Below are 17,883 nucleotides of genomic sequence, written 5' to 3' on the forward strand. Positions count from 1 at the left end.
GCAAAAATTGCAGCTGAATTGTATAGAACTCTTCTTCCTGAGCTCTGATACCACTTGTAGGATCGATTTCGACCCGAATGAGTCGGTCAGAAGAGCTCTAGTTCGTTTCAGAGGCGGAACCTAAGAAACGAATGTGAAAAACAGCTAGAATTACACTTTAAACCTCTTGTATATTGAAATGACTGTCACACCCCGATTTTCGGTTTATGCGGAAGCGTATGGCGAGGTGTGACGAGAGCGGCAATCGTTACAATCAATCGAGTAAACAACATATTTGAAACATAAAAGATGTTCATCCATACATTTGATTCGAAACCATAATTTACATTACATATGTCTTGTTTGAAACATGAAACAACAACAACTTTAACTACATTATTCAAAGTTCAAAACATAACAACCAAAAATGGATGACATCACAAAAGCTTGTGTTCTTGATAACCACTTGAACATATTTTTCCAAAGCCGTCCACTAATCTCCTGTAATACATGTTAATTTTGAAAACATCAACAAAAGTTGAGTGAATTCATGTTATTTTGTTTTCGCATCAAATGAGTCTCCAAAACATTTGAAGTAATAAAATTCGTTTTTGTATAGTATGATAAAAAAAATTGTATGATCATTAGTGTGTTGCAAGGACACTAATATGTATGCCGAATAGGAGGCAACCAAACCTTGACAATTTATCGTGTGTGTCAACGACACTAGTTTGGACACAAAGGCACTCTTGACGATCGTGGTTATCGTTGTCGTTAAGAGTGGGGCTTGCCAAAACCCAAATAGATCTATCCGTTTGTTCCTCGGTACTTGTTTATTCATTAATGGCCCCTTTATTTTAACACCTATCCGCATGTGATCAAAATAGTTTCATTGTATTATCATACTATTTGTAACATGTATACATCCCCGAAGTTTAAAACTATAAACATTTAAAGTAAAAGGGGAAACATGAACTCACAGATTTGCGTTCCGTGCAAATCTCTATTCGATTCCTTGTTCGCGGTTCGTTTCTTAACCTACAAGTGTTCTAATCAAGTTAGACACTTAGGTTTGTTTTTGTGTATCGTACAAATATTCTATCTTGTATTTTGTTTTTGTGTTTTCGTATATATATATAACTTCCTTGTATATATACATTTATTTTATTTTATTTGTGTTTGAATGGGCTTAATTTATGTTTTAGAATTTAAGTCCATTTTAGGTATTTGGTGCTTATGGGCCTAGTCCAAATAACTTTGTTTGAAAATATGGGTCAAGTCCAAATTAATTTGTAGGGGTGGGCCTTAGCCCAAAACATTTTATAAAGGTAGACCTAGCCCAATTTAGTATATAGTTGTGGACTTAGCCCAAATAACTTGTGTAAGAATGAGCCTAGCCTAAATTGTTTTCTAAAATATATCTAGTCCATAATAATTTATAAATATTGGGTTTTTAGCCCAAGTATTTTGTAAAGTGGGTTTTAGCCCAATTTTGACTAAAAATACATTTTAGTCCATTGTTTTGTAAAAGTGGGCCTAGCCCAAATTTTATTTATGAGAAATGGGCATTAGCCCAATTTTTAATTTATGGACTAGTTTTCAAAATGCAAAACTTTGGGCTAGTGAAAAATAATAATAGTAATACTTGTATTTTTATAAAAATCTAGTTTTTCTAAAAATCATTATTTATGCCAAAGTTGAACATTTTAGTGCATAAACTTGTGTGACGGTTCATATTTTATTCTAGTCGTTTACTACTTGTCGGTTTTATTTATTCATATCGTTTGTCCCGTTGTGTCGTCCGTCACATTTTACCATTTGCTTTGTTTGTGCCATTTTTGTTTGTCCAAAAGTCCATATAGTCAAATAGTGTCCGAATTTGTCCATTTGTGTTTTCGTGTCCAAGGATGGACTTTTTATTTCGTTTTTCATGTTCATATATATATATTTGTAATTTTTATGGATGTGTATCAATTGTGCATTTGTTCCTATTTGAACTAACATATGATGTACACATCAAAAATATATATACTTATGATACTTGATGAATATTTTTGTAAGTACACATTTTATCCAAAAATATATACTTGTCATTTTTATTTAGAAATCTTTTTATAAAATATGGATTTATGTCTTTGTCCAAAATTTGTTTGACCATGTTCAAAGACCTCAAGTAGTTGTTTTAGTTACATAATTCTTTGTTTAACAACTTTTAGAACATAACAAAATTTATAAAAATTTTGCCATAGTTTTGTTTGAAATATGGAACTTTACCCAAGTTTATACAAAACTTGTTTTCAATTTATTTCAATACAAAACATCAAGTATCAATATCTATCCAAATTTGTCAACAAAAGTAGCATGAACATGATATTGTTCTTAACTTTCCTAAAAAGGAAACTTTATTCCTTATTTTTACCAAAAATTTGTAGAACAAGATTTTATCAACGACTCTTGTTTTAGATGTCTTACAAGGTCATTTAAAGCATAAATGTGTATTCAAAACGTTTACTACCAACACATTTGTTGTTCTTGATTCTTTCCAGAAATGGAAACTTTATTCAAGTAATTTATCAAAAATTTAGTTTCTTGGATTTAAATAATTTCTCATGCTTCTCTAGCATGCATGTTAACTATTTAAATCATAAAAACCCATGTTCATCATTTTTGTTGATGAATCTTGGTAGATCTAACATGCATGTGTTTAGATCATGTTTTTATACAAGAATAACCAAGATTCATTTTCACTAGCATAAGCTTCTTCAAGTTCATCCAAAATCATAGAAAAATCATAAGATAAAAATAATGATTTTTGGTTTTTCTTAGTGTTTTTCATATGGGTTTTGTTTTGGTTTGATTCAAGATGAACTTGTATTCTTTAAAAACTCAAGAATAATAAAATAGAAACTAGTGAAGGATTCTTACAATTTTGCTAGAAAAATAAAGATGATGATATGAAAATGTTGATGATTCAAGAACTCCTAGTGCTACCAAAGTGCTTCTAGTGTATCTTCAAGTCTTGGAAATGCTTTGAATCAACCATGCACCTCCATGTATGTACGAATTTCTAGCTGTTTAGATTTTTGGAAGTGAAGATGGGAATTGTTTGGCTTGGCCGATTTCAACAAAGAAGGGAAAAGGAAAGATGAAAGTTTTGGTGTTGTAAATTATGAAAGTGAAATGAGGAGTGTTTGCATGTAGTCTTGGATCTCAAAGTGATTCATAATTGAATTGAATAAAAAGTTAGACATCACAAATGACTAAGCACTCCTCCATGTCTTACAACACATCAAATTTGAAAAGTGAGTGGGCATGGGGACCCACACATGTGGTGAGCTAGCATGGGGGGAAGGTTTTTTTTTTATTTTTTTTTAAAGTTAGCTATATTTTATAAACTTTATAAACTTTGATAATTCATATAAATTTTTTTATAAAGTTTCAAGGTTCCACATTTTAAAGTAATGTGACACTAGGTAAAACTAGTCCACCAAAATTTTTAGTTTGTTGTTCGGGTGAAAAAGTCGGTTCGGGTCCTGTACCGGGTTAAATACTGACACCGTGTTTTGTTTAGATAAATACATAACAAAAATTATTTTTGTACATGTTTTATTATCCAAATAATTAATCCAACTTTTTGGACTGAAATTTTATTATTTTTGACACGGTTCCGGTACCGGCTTTTCTGACTGGCAGTTTACTGAACTAGCCGTGCAGCTTAACGCAATAAAATTCGATTGCGGATTTTGTGTCGTTTTTAATACCTATAATATTTATATTATTTATGTCAAATAATATTTATTTTTGGGTTTTCGGACTGTTACTGTTTCGTTCTGCGGAATGCTGTAAATTTCCATAGGATTGCTGTATTATTCTGCTGACTTGGACAATTTGGTTTTTAATTGGAATTTTGTAAATAATAAGGCACATGTTATTTTTGGACAAAGCTTTTTATAGAATATTTGTGTAGACATATCCGTATGTCTTGTTTTTATCGTGTCAGACTGTACCGCGACTAGTACTGACAAGTATTGTTTAATCGCGTTCCTATTGTTAGTCTAGGATATTGTTTCCAATCGCAACGTATTTGTTATCATAATTTACTATGATTTTTGTAATTCCTAGACTCTCAAGACTTTAATTAATTAAAATCAAGTCGTATACGCGAAAATAAAAATTTAACTAGTTGTTCAGGTTGTACGGAATTACCGGAATTTTGCCGATTGTCACATTCTCCCCCTGTTAAAGAAAATTTCGTCCCAAAATTTTAGGTTGCGTTACTCTTCGTTGGGACTTTCTTAAACAAATGAGGGTACTTCTTTTTGAATTTGTCTTCTCGTTCCCATGTGAACTCGAGTCCTCGTTTCGAGTTCCATCGGACTTTGAATAGTTTGATACGACTTCTCCTCGTTTTGTGAATCCTTGAAACCAGAACCTCAACAGGTTCTTCAATGAAACGGAGTTTGTCGTCTACATGGATTTCGTCCGGGGGAATAATAAGTGTTTCATCCGAAAGACACCTTTTCAAATTCGACACATGAAAAGTGTCGTGAACGCTACTGAGTGTTTCTGGCAGTTTTAACTTGTAGACGACGTTTCCAATCTTTTCCAAGATTTCGTATGGTCTTATGTATCTCGGGCTAAGCTTCCCTTGCTTACCGAATCTAGCTACGCCTTTCCACGGCGAGACTTTTAGCAACACCTTGTCTCCAACCTCAAAAGACAATGGTTTACAACGTCTATCCGCGTAGCTTTTCTGTTTGTCTCGAGCCGCCTTGATACGGTCTCGAATCCTGAATATCAGTAGTTTCTTGAACTAACTCAGGACCTAACATTTGTTTGTCGCCTAGTTCCGCCCAACATAGTGGAGATCGACACTTACGGCCATAACGCTTCGAATGGTGTGGCTTTAATACTCGTGTGATAACTGTTATTGTATGAGAACTCCACTAACGGCAAGGGAGTATCACAATTTCGACCTAAGTCCATCACACAAGCACACAACATATCTTCTAAAGTTTGAATCGTGCGTTCACTTTGACCGTCAGTTTGGGGATGAAAGGCCGTACTCAAATTTAATTGGGAATCCAAAGGCCTTTTGAAAAGACTGCCAAATCCTTGATATAAAACGACCGTCTCGGTCAGAGATTATTGACAAAGTTACACCATGTCTTGCTGAAATTTCTCTGAGATAGATTTCAGCTAACTTCTCAGTACTATCTTTCTCACGAATAGGCAAGAAGTGAGCTGACTTGATTAATCGGTCAATGATTACCCAAATCATGTCGTGACCACGGGAAGTTCTGGGTAATTTAGTTAAGAAATCCATAGAAATATGTTTCCATTTTCAATTAGGGATTTCGGGTTGTTGTAGCATTCCAAAAGGTTTTTTTTTTTTTTTTTGGTACTCGGCCTTAATTTTAGCACATGTTAGACATTTTCCAACATATGTCGCAATATCACCATTGATATTAGGCCACCAATAAAATTCCTTGAGATCGTGGTACATCTTATCTGCTCTAGGATGTAACGAACATTTGGATTTATGAGCCTCGTCAAGATTTAGGTCTCGAAGACCACCAAAACGAGGAATCCAAATTATATTCATGAAATATAAGGCTCCATTCTCTTTTGGCTGTAGTTGTTTTTCCATACCTCTAAGCATTTCTGCTTTGACATTTTCTGATTTTAATGCTTCTTGCTGAGCATCTCATTCGAGAGGTAAGTTTGTTATGAATTGTGAGTCTTAAAGATCGCACACGCAAAGGTTTAACTCGTTCCTTTCGACTTAATGCATCCGCGACAACGTTCGCTTTGCCCGGATGATATTTGATCTCACAATCGTAGTCATTCAACAATTCGACCCATCGTCTTTGGCGCATATTTAACTCTTTCTAGTTAAATATATGTTGAAGACTCTTGTGATCCGTGAATATCGTGCATTTGGTACCATAAAGGTAATGACGCCAAATTTTTAGTTCAAATACGACTGCACCTAACTCTAGGTCATGGGTGGTATAGTTCCTTTCGTGTATCTTTAGTTGGTGTGATGCGTATGCAATAACTTTTTCCCTTTGCATTAACACGCATCCTAACCCTTGTCGTGAGGCATCACAATAGACTACGAAATCATCCGTACCGTCTAGGAGTGACAGAATTGGTGCATTATAGAGTTTGTCTTTAAGCAGTTGAAAAGCTGCTTCTTGTTTCTCTCCCCATTCAAAGTTCTTATCTTTTAAGTGAGAGAAGTAAGGGATTGTGCAATCTTCGAGAAGTTCTCAATGAATCTTTGATAATAACCGGCCAATCCTAGGAATTGACGTATTTCAGTCGGTGTCTTTGGTGCACTCCAATTCTTTATGGCCTTAATTTTCGATGGATCAACATGTATGCCTTTCTCGTTGACTACATGTCCGAGAAATTGAACTTCGCGAAGCCAAAATTCGCATTTAGAAAATTTCGCATACAGTTTCTCCTTTTTCAACAACTCAATGATAGTTCTAAGATGGTGCTCGTGTTCGTCCTTGTTTCGTGAGTATATCAATATATCACCGACAAGCACTATCACGAATTTGTCAAAGTAAGGCTTGCACACGCGGTTCATTAAGTCCATGAACACCGCTGGTGCATTTGTTAAGCCAAAAGGCATAACAAGGAACTCGTAATGTCCGTAGCGAGTTCGGATTGCCGTTTTTGGAACACTTTCTTCTTGAACTCTGAGTTGATGGTATCCTGATCTCAAATCAATCTTCGAATAATAGCTCAATCCTTGTAGTTGATCAACTAGATTGTCAATCCTCGGTAATGGATACCAATTCTTGATTGTGAGTATATTCAACTCCCGATAGTCTATGCACATCCTAAAACTTCCGTCCTTCTTCTTCACGATTAACACTGGAGCTCCCCAGGGTGAGTAGCTTGGTCTAATTAAAACCTTTGTCCAACAACTCTTGAAGTTGTGTGGACAATTCTTGCATTTCCAAAGGAGCAGACTGGTATGGAGACTTTGCCACAGGTACGACACCTGGAATTAAGTCTATTCGGAATTCGACTTGTCGTTGTGGAGGTATTCCCGACAAATCTTCAGGAAAAACTTCAGGGAATTCCTTAACAACCGGGATTTCCTCAAGTTTTAGCTCCATGGCCTTTTTGTCAACTATGTGCGCTAAGAATGCTATACATCCTTTTCGTAGGCACTTTCGGGTTTTCATACAGGAAATAATTCATAACAGCATTTTGTTTGTCTCATCAAGAACAAGAAGTGTTTCGTTATTAGGAAGGGGAATTCGAATGATCTTGTCGTAACATACGATTTCAGATTGATTGATGGATAGCCAATCCATTCCAATTACAATATCAAAACTACCTAGTTGAATAGGTATTAGGTCAATTTTGAATTTTCTTGCTCCTAGTTCTAAGGAACATCCTTTAACAATTTTATCAGATTCAGTCACCTTTCCATTCGCTAATTCGATAGTGAACGGAATATCTAGTTTAATTGACTTTAGTCCAAGTATATCTTTAAATTCTAAAGATATAAAACTAAAATCTGCACCGATATCAAACAAAATAGAAGCAAAATGATCGTTGACAGGGAACGTACCGGGATCATGTTTGGATCCTGTCGTGCCTCTTGAGGTCCAATTACAAAGGCTCTTCTGCGGCCTTTGTTCTCTTTGGGACAGTCCTTCCTGAAGTGTCCCATATCACCATAATTAAAACAGCCTTGGGTTCTCCCTCGTTCTTTATCGTTACCACTGCCTCCTTCTTTGTTAACCACCTCGTTGTTACCCCAACATTTTTCTGTGCGGTGACTCATTTTCCCGCATTTATCACACTTGGTGGCTTGGCATCCACCATAGTGGTGATAACCACACTGTTTACACTTAGGTGCATTTCCATTATATTTCTTACCACTCTTTTCCGTTGTGGCAACGAATGCCTTGGTTTTTCTTACTCGTAGGGGTTTTCTTATGTTTGTTGTTCGACATAGAACCTTTCTTGAAATATGAATACTTTCTCTTATTGTTACTCGAAGTAGACTCCACATGCGTCTCCTTTTTCACCGCACCTTTATTCAGTTTTCCCATCCTTACTACATCCTCATAAGACTTAAGGCAAGAGTTATAGCCTGAGCAATTCTCAATATGGTTCCTCCAGTTCCACCATTGTTTGCAGTATGGTTTGCTTCATGTTGTACGACTGCTTCTGCAACTCACTGGTTCAGTAGAGCAGCAAGCTCAGCTCGTGTTATAGGTAAGGGTTCCGTTTGGGCTTAAAAAGTGTTATTTCGTTCTGGTGCCATGATCTTCATATATATATAAAATATATATCGAAGAGATTAGACATGATCGAAAATAAAAACATGTCGTCACGCACTATGATCATAAGGTCAAGATAGATCATAATGATACTTATGCAAATCTTTCGCACCATATTCATCACATCCTTGCAGGGATGTAAAATAAATTACAACAGTGTGTCAATAAGAAAATACCAACTTATATATGCCATGTCACCTTTTTACAATTATTTTAGTGAAGAAAACAAAAATAATCTCGGAGTTACATCACTTCGGTCGATACACGACATATCGTAATATATAAAATAAGGTGAAGTCTTTTCTTCACATTGTTCCTGATTGATATTTAGTCTCCAAGTCTTCAACAGTCTTTAGTCTTTCACAAAATAGGGTATACTTCCCAAAAGTTAGTAATTGAACATAACTACCGTGGTGTGGGATGTGTAAGTGAAGACTTAGAAATTAGACCATGAAGGCACGTAACCTCCTCCTCGAGACCAAAAATGTGCCTAATGGTGGCAGTCGAGTGGTTCTCAAGGGTATGAATGTGTTCCTCAAATGATAGAGGCGCTTTGTGGAATGTAGAGTGTGGAGGTACTGATAGCGGAAAAATGATAGTAATGGGCCATTCCAGGGGAGGTCGAGTAGCAGAAATCTGAGTCTTAAGATCATGGACTCATCGAAAGGGAAAACTAAGATGAATCTTGGAAGATAAAATTCATAGTTTATAATAATAAGCGGAAAATGGCATGGAAGATAAGGATTAGATGGGCTTATGTCTGGTAGTGGAGGTTGAGAATGTGCATCGGAATAGTAAGGTGGAGAGTCGTGGGTGATAGGATGTATGTGTTGTCCATATGCCTTAGCAGAACAACCATCTGTTCAGGAGGGGAAAACCAAGCAGTTACCTCTATCCTTACAGTATGTATTCCATACTCTATGGACCTTGGTCGTCCAAAGTAAGGAAAGTCCTTCGTCGCATTAACTCATGTGACGAATACATTAGTATTGTTTGAGCTCAACGAATTCCAACAAAGTTGTTATGATTTCTATAGATGTCGAATGGAATATGGTAAGAGACTTGCGCCATGGCTCGTGCCATATTACCCTTTGAGACCAAACGAATGTCAAATAACGTATTTTATCGCAATAACTCCAATAAATATGATAAGGTGTTATAGGCATCGTGAGATTAACCCAAATGTTGGAGTTTTAGAATGTTTGAGGAAAATCCTTCCTGGATGGTTTTCCTAATTTGTTTGCTTAGATGACTTGTCTCAACTGACTTGTGATATAGATCGGATGCTAGGCACGAAATCAATACGTGTAGTTTTTAATGTATTATGGGGAATCATAGTAATCACCTTAGTTAGCGTTCTAAGAAATGGAAAAATTGAATTCTTAAGTAACAACTCATGAATTTTGAACAGGTAGTGATCATTAGTCTGACCCGCAGGGCCCACCAGGATTCCCATCCACTGCAACTTATTATTACGTGGGCCCCCGTAATAATAAATTGCCTTGTATGGTCACCCTAGCGTTCCCTCGTTCAAAACAGACGATCAGTCGGAGAGGGGGACATGATTGTCTAATTACCTTTAACATAGAATGGACCTTCATGATGGTCCACGCGTTAATACTTGTAGCCATCGCTCGCGGAATGGCACGAAGTTAAGAAATAGAAGTAAGAGGATTCATAACAATAATGGCTGAATGGGTACCTTCAAGATGAGTGTTTCATCTACCTTATCTTGGCAAGAATGTCACCAATCATGCTTAATATGAACCATAGGGGCCTCGTTCCTACTAATAGAGTGTTCGTCCAAGGCTACTACCTCCGCCTCATTGTCATCATTGAAGTCAGGCGTTTTCCGTGTCCGAGGGAAAACAACCATCTTTTATGAAATGTCGAGCTCAAGGTTTCACTTAGGGACTACGCCCTACCATAAGCTCATCAACAGATGCGAGGTCAGTACGCTTGTTATGAGAATCCAGAATAATAATAGAATTTGAATACTAAGATATTATGGTCGTGGCAAAATAATCCGTACAACGTCTAGATGTGAACAACTTATAAATAATAGATTTTTGGGCAATTGTACTTTTGTTTTCATCGTTTTTTTATATCGTGTATCGTTTCAAGTTCGACTTATTGTTATTGTGTCTAAACCCCATAGACTTGTACCAAATAAACTAGTCTTTGGTATCATCGTTTCGAACTATCGTTTAATACTATCACATAGTATCCTTGCATTATCGTTTTGTATTTGTGGACGCTTTGTAAAAATATAATGTAGAACGCTTGTTGTAAACAACATCGTTTTGAAATTGTAGACTAGACTCAAAAAGAATCTTAGTTCATTACAATTGATGCTCTGATACCAGGTCTGTCACACCCCGATTTTCGGTTTATGCGGAAGCGTATGGCGAGGTGTGACGAGAGCGGCAATCGTTACAATCAATCGAGTAAACAACATATTTGAAACATAAAAGATGTTCATCCATACATTTGATTCGAAACCATAATTTACATTACATATGTCTTGTTTGAAACATGAAACAACAACAACTTTAACTACATTATTCAAAGTTCAAAACATAACAACCAAAAATGGATGACATCACAAAAGCTTGTGTTCTTGATAACCACTTGAACATATTTTTCCAAAGCCGTCCACTAATCTCCTGTAATACATGTTAATTTTGAAAACATCAACAAAAGTTGAGTGAATTCATGTTATTTTGTTTTCGCATCAAATGAGTCTCCAAAACATTTGAAGTAATAAAATTCGTTTTTGTATAGTATGATAAAAAAAATTGTATGATCATTAGTGTGTTGCAAGGACACTAATATGTATGCCGAATAGGAGGCAACCAAACCTTGACAATTTATCGTGTGTGTCAACGACACTAGTTTGGACACAAAGGCACTCTTGACGATCGTGGTTATCGTTGTCGTTAAGAGTGGGGCTTGCCAAAACCCAAATAGATCTATCCGTTTGTTCCTCGGTACTTGTTTATTCATTAATGGCCCCTTTATTTTAACACCTATCCGCATGTGATCAAAATAGTTTCATTGTATTATCATACTATTTGTAACATGTATACATCCCCGAAGTTTAAAACTATAAACATTTAAAGTAAAAGGGGAAACATGAACTCACAGATTTGCGTTCCGTGCAAATCTCTATTCGATTCCTTGTTCGCGGTTCGTTTCTTAACCTACAAGTGTTCTAATCAAGTTAGACACTTAGGTTTGTTTTTGTGTATCGTACAAATATTCTATCTTGTATTTTGTTTTTGTGTTTTCGTATATATATATAACTTCCTTGTATATATACATTTATTTTATTTTATTTGTGTTTGAATGGGCTTAATTTATGTTTTAGAATTTAAGTCCATTTTAGGTATTTGGTGCTTATGGGCCTAGTCCAAATAACTTTGTTTGAAAATATGGGTCAAGTCCAAATTAATTTGTAGGGGTGGGCCTTAGCCCAAAACATTTTATAAAGGTAGACCTAGCCCAATTTAGTATATAGTTGTGGACTTAGCCCAAATAACTTGTGTAAGAATGAGCCTAGCCTAAATTGTTTTCTAAAATATATCTAGTCCATAATAATTTATAAATATTGGGTTTTTAGCCCAAGTATTTTGTAAAGTGGGTTTTAGCCCAATTTTGACTAAAAATACATTTTAGTCCATTGTTTTGTAAAAGTGGGCCTAGCCCAAATTTTATTTATGAGAAATGGGCATTAGCCCAATTTTTAATTTATGGACTAGTTTTCAAAATGCAAAACTTTGGGCTAGTGAAAAATAATAATAGTAATACTTGTATTTTTATAAAAATCTAGTTTTTCTAAAAATCATTATTTATGCCAAAGTTGAACATTTTAGTGCATAAACTTGTGTGACGGTTCATATTTTATTCTAGTCGTTTACTACTTGTCGGTTTTATTTATTCATATCGTTTGTCCCGTTGTGTCGTCCGTCACATTTTACCATTTGCTTTGTTTGTGCCATTTTTGTTTGTCCAAAAGTCCATATAGTCAAATAGTGTCCGAATTTGTCCATTTGTGTTTTCGTGTCCAAGGATGGACTTTTTATTTCGTTTTTCATGTTCATATATATATATTTGTAATTTTTATGGATGTGTATCAATTGTGCATTTGTTCCTATTTGAACTAACATATGATGTACACATCAAAAATATATATACTTATGATACTTGATGAATATTTTTGTAAGTACACATTTTATCCAAAAATATATACTTGTCATTTTTATTTAGAAATCTTTTTATAAAATATGGATTTATGTCTTTGTCCAAAATTTGTTTGACCATGTTCAAAGACCTCAAGTAGTTGTTTTAGTTACATAATTCTTTGTTTAACAACTTTTAGAACATAACAAAATTTATAAAAATTTTGCCATAGTTTTGTTTGAAATATGGAACTTTACCCAAGTTTATACAAAACTTGTTTTCAATTTATTTCAATACAAAACATCAAGTATCAATATCTATCCAAATTTGTCAACAAAAGTAGCATGAACATGATATTGTTCTTAACTTTCCTAAAAAGGAAACTTTATTCCTTATTTTTACCAAAAATTTGTAGAACAAGATTTTATCAAAGACTCTTGTTTTAGATGTCTTACAAGGTCATTTAAAGCATAAATGTGTATTCAAAACGTTTACTACCAACACATTTGTTGTTCTTGATTCTTTCCAGAAATGGAAACTTTATTCAAGTAATTTATCAAAAATTTAGTTTCTTGGATTTAAATAATTTCTCATGCTTCTCTAGCATGCATGTTAACTATTTAAATCATAAAAACCCATGTTCATCATTTTTGTTGATGAATCTTGGTAGATCTAACATGCATGTGTTTAGATCATGTTTTTATACAAGAATAACCAAGATTCATTTTCACTAGCATAAGCTTCTTCAAGTTCATCCAAAATCATAGAAAAATCATAAGATAAAAATAATGATTTTTGGTTTTTCTTAGTGTTTTTCATATGGGTTTTGTTTTGGTTTGATTCAAGATGAACTTGTATTCTTTAAAAACTCAAGAATAATAAAATAGAAACTAGTGAAGGATTCTTACAATTTTGCTAGAAAAATAAAGATGATGATATGAAAATGTTGATGATTCAAGAACTCCTAGTGCTACCAAAGTGCTTCTAGTGTATCTTCAAGTCTTGGAAATGCTTTGAATCAACCATGCACCTCCATGTATGTACGAATTTCTAGCTGTTTAGATTTTTGGAAGTGAAGATGGGAATTGTTTGGCTTGGCCGATTTCAACAAAGAAGGGAAAAGGAAAGATGAAAGTTTTGGTGTTGTAAATTATGAAAGTGAAATGAGGAGTGTTTGCATGTAGTCTTGGATCTCAAAGTGATTCATAATTGAATTGAATAAAAAGTTAGACATCACAAATGACTAAGCACTCCTCCATGTCTTACAACACATCAAATTTGAAAAGTGAGTGGGCATGGGGACCCACACATGTGGTGAGCTAGCATGGGGGGAAGGTTTTTTTTTTATTTTTTTTTAAAGTTAGCTATATTTTATAAACTTTATAAACTTTGATAATTCATATAAATTTTTTTATAAAGTTTCAAGGTTCCACATTTTAAAGTAATGTGACACTAGGTAAAACTAGTCCACCAAAATTTTTAGTTTGTTGTTCGGGTGAAAAAGTCGGTTCGGGTCCTGTACCGGGTTAAATACTGACACCGTGTTTTGTTTAGATAAATACATAACAAAAATTATTTTTGTACATGTTTTATTATCCAAATAATTAATCCAACTTTTTGGACTGAAATTTTATTATTTTTGACACGGTTCCGGTACCGGCTTTTCTGACTGGCAGTTTACTGAACTAGCCGTGCAGCTTAACGCAATAAAATTCGATTGCGGATTTTGTGTCGTTTTTAATACCTATAATATTTATATTATTTATGTCAAATAATATTTATTTTTGGGTTTTCGGACTGTTACTGTTTGGTTCTGCGGAATGCTGTAAATTTCCATAGGATTGCTGTATTATTCTGCTGACTTGGACAATTTGGTTTTTAATTGGAATTTTGTAAATAATAAGGCACATGTTATTTTTGGACAAAGCTTTTTATAGAATATTTGTGTAGACATATCCGTATGTCTTGTTTTTATCGTGTCAGACTGTACCGCGACTAGTACTGACAAGTATTGTTTAATCGCGTTCCTATTGTTAGTCTAGGATATTGTTTCCAATCGCAACGGATTTGTTATCATAATTTACTATGATTTTTGTAATTCCTAGACTCTCAAGACTTTAATTAATTAAAATCAAGTCGTATACGCGAAAATAAAAATTTAACTAGTTGTTCAGGTTGTACGGAATTACCGGAATTTTGCCGATTGTCACAATGACAGTGTTTACAATAAGAGGAAATACCGGCAGCACCTCGGTATCACTTTACCCGTTCGTTACAAATGATGACAGTTTGAACCCTATTTATACTAGAAGACCCAACCGTTTGAACATGCTCAAACGGTTAACACTTTCAAACAAAAGGCCTCAAACGGCCACACCCTTTCAAACGGATAAAAATTACAAACGGTCACCTTACATATGATTCAAACGGTCATGTCTTCATTTCTAATTGGACCATCAAATGGACATGTCTTATTGGACCAAAATATCTTTTGTCTTCATTCATCTTGACTTTCACGTGAATGTTGAATTGATGAGCATGTTTAACTAGTGACATCATATATGTGATGTCACTCGTCATGTCACATATATGATGTCACGCTTGTTGAGATCCACACCGAAACCGAGACTTGACATAAGACGAAGACGACAGATGAATGCACCAACAAAAGGAGAACGTGTTTTAAGTGTGGGGAGTTTGGACATATCATTAAAAATTGTACAAATACTCCAAAAGAGAAATTTGTTGAAAGAGCACCACCTGAAAAGGTTCACCCACAACGTCGTCCTTTTTCACCAAAACATGATAAAAGAACTGTTAAGGAACAAGAAACGAAACAACGACGTCAAAACATCAAAGCTGTTGAAAAGGCTTTAAAATCTGAAGTCAAAAGGGAACCAAGTTCTTCACAATCATTAATACCAGAAGTTTCAAAATCTGTTTATAAGAATCAAACTGGTAAACAAAAACAAACTTGGAAACCTAAAACGGGTGAAAGTTCAGGGGGGAGGTGCAGGGTTTGAAAATCATCAAGAAATTGAAATTACATTTCTTGATTCTCAGGGGCAACCCAAGTCTATGAAGGCTTGGGTCCCCCTCTCCAACTAATCTTTGAGTGAGTGTGTAGGATGTTCCAGGAGGAACTTTCGATAGTTGTAAGGTTGATAGTGGAGCGTCCTTGCACAAGATAGGCGACAAAAGAAATTGTTGCCTTTGATGGAGAAAAAAAAGTGAAAGAAATGTCTGAGAAAGAAATTGAAAAGCTTCGACAAAATGAGAATCATTCAAAAGTTTTATTGTTAAAGGCCTTGATCGGGTCCCAGGATAGATTCAATCAAAATGTACGCACCTGCAGCACGCCTGAAGTTCAAAAATTCACAAGATGAACGTGCAATGTACATTTCTTCGCAGTGTGATTGAAGACAATGTGTTTGTTGAACAAACCAACCGGGTGTGCGGATGCCCATGCGTGGATTGTACAACCGCACACTACTTCTCAAGAGAAAGACAAAGACCTTCGCTGGTGCAATATGGAAAACCAGCCGGACCCAGAGGTTTATGATCTTGTTGCTGGGAAGAGATTTCTCGATTAATTGAAGTAGCTACAAAGAATCGACTTTGAAATTCACACCGAGTGGATGTCCAGTTTGGGAGAGCACTTAGATTCCTTGCAATGCACGAAGCAGTTGCAGGATACGGTTTTAAATTTCTAATCTCTCCTATACTTGTCGATATTTAAGCTGCTTTTTGAATTATCATCTCGTACAGCACTCTTTAGCCTCACACGTTGAACTCGAATATGACCTCACACGTGATTGTTTCACTATGAAACTCGTCAATGTTGTCATGGTCCGCACCGCTTACCGACGTGCCAACTCATTTTCTCCAAAATTCGATTGAATCTTTGTATATATTTATTTATTGCTTTCCGTCTTTACAATTGAAAAATGAAAAATACCAAAAAGATTTTAGGTGTGTTTTAATTTAAACTTTATAAAAGCCAAAAAGATTTTGCTTCTAGTTTATTTTTGATTGACCGATGTTGGAACTCGAGTCTATCCTAACCAAAATCCTGATTTTAAGCCGGAAAACAATTGCATCTTCATAAACAGTCGAAGTTAACAAGTTTTGAAAGTTAAAGGATTAAAATTGATCAATGTTTTAAACTTTCAAACTGTTATCGGTCGGTGTTTGATTGAGATATGGTCACATAGGTGTCATTTGTTTAAATGTTAACTATATTCCAAGTAGTTGTTCTCATTATGTGTTTAGATTTCTTGCAGGTGCAGATGCTAAAAGCGAGGAGAACATGTTCGATGGTAAGCTTTGGAATGAAGACACGACGTGAAGGCACTCAAAAGATAAATATGATCGAGTTGCCGATGACCCTTCATCAACACCACAAGGATCTAAAGAATTAACGATCAAAAGATTCACGAGCATGACTCAATGGAGAGTTCATTCTAAGGGGGAGTTTGTTAACACACTTCCTAAATGAAAAGGGAGTTTGTTGATACACTTTCTACTTACGACATGTGAAGACTTTGAAGATTCTTCGACATAGAAGACACAGAAGACGAACCATCACGAGTAGCGTCCAAGGGGGAGTTTGTTGATACACTTTATGTGGACGCGACTCGACTCGGTTCGGTTCAACTTGGTTTCGACACGGTTAGGTCCGGCTGAAGCCCGACGTCACGACATTCCTCCGTCGTGCGCCCCATTCGACACGCGAGGCACGGAGCGCTGCGAACCAAGTCCCGATGACACATCACACTGACATCATTATTGTGATGTCATGATGATGTCATGGTTGACTAATCTTTACAAATTGAATATTTGTTGAATCTGTTTCGTAAGGAATGCATGTTTTGGCCGAAATCTTCAGTTGGGCTTTGACTTTTCAATTTGGGCCATAACAAACGACAAAACATATGGATTAAAATGTATGTCGACGAAACAGAAAGTGTTTCGTCGACTTTGTTGTTTCGTCGTGCCATCTTTGCGTTTCGTCTTGGTCTGTGTCTGTCTAGTATAAATACCCCCTCATAGTTTCTGTGTGAGATAGAGAACAAAGGGGAGAGCTGTGAGACTTTGAGAGAGTCTGTAAAACATTGTTTGTATATGTTTTTATCGGTTCTCATCCCGTTTAATCAATAAATTGTGTTTCATTGGTTAAACCGTGTTCTTATTAACTGTGTTTGGTTTGGCATCGTTACGGGGATTCCGCACCCGTGACCGTGTTTGTGATAAACAAGGATTTGGTTTTGTTATCGATCCTCCGATCTCGGGACCTACAAATGCCCACTTCGCCCAGACTATATTGTCTTAATCGGGCCCAGGCTGGTTTAAGAGTTTGGCTTGGGGTTCCTCCTGAAACCATACCATTTGCTGCCAATTTACA

At 35.5% G+C, this 17,883-nt stretch overlaps 2 long non-coding RNA genes across 2 annotated transcripts; both read right to left on the minus strand.

Moving 5' to 3' along the window:
• Window positions 1-296: 296 nt before the first annotated feature.
• LOC110938885 lies at window positions 297-3,188 on the minus strand. The gene is made up of 3 exons (XR_002591780.2): window positions 2,905-3,188; window positions 960-1,017; window positions 297-480 (listed from the first exon to the last, which is right to left on the minus strand). It is a non-coding gene; the product is annotated as an uncharacterized LOC110938885 (long non-coding RNA).
• Window positions 3,189-10,779: 7,591 nt separating this feature from the next.
• LOC118492274 lies at window positions 10,780-13,671 on the minus strand. The gene is made up of 3 exons (XR_004892930.1): window positions 13,388-13,671; window positions 11,443-11,500; window positions 10,780-10,963 (listed from the first exon to the last, which is right to left on the minus strand). It is a non-coding gene; the product is annotated as an uncharacterized LOC118492274 (long non-coding RNA).
• Between the last annotated feature and the right edge of the window lie 4,212 nt (window positions 13,672-17,883).

The sequence above is a fragment of the Helianthus annuus genome, chromosome 5 (assembly GCF_002127325.2).
Source record: "Helianthus annuus cultivar XRQ/B chromosome 5, HanXRQr2.0-SUNRISE, whole genome shotgun sequence".
Lineage (NCBI taxonomy): Eukaryota > Viridiplantae > Streptophyta > Magnoliopsida > Asterales > Asteraceae > Helianthus > Helianthus annuus.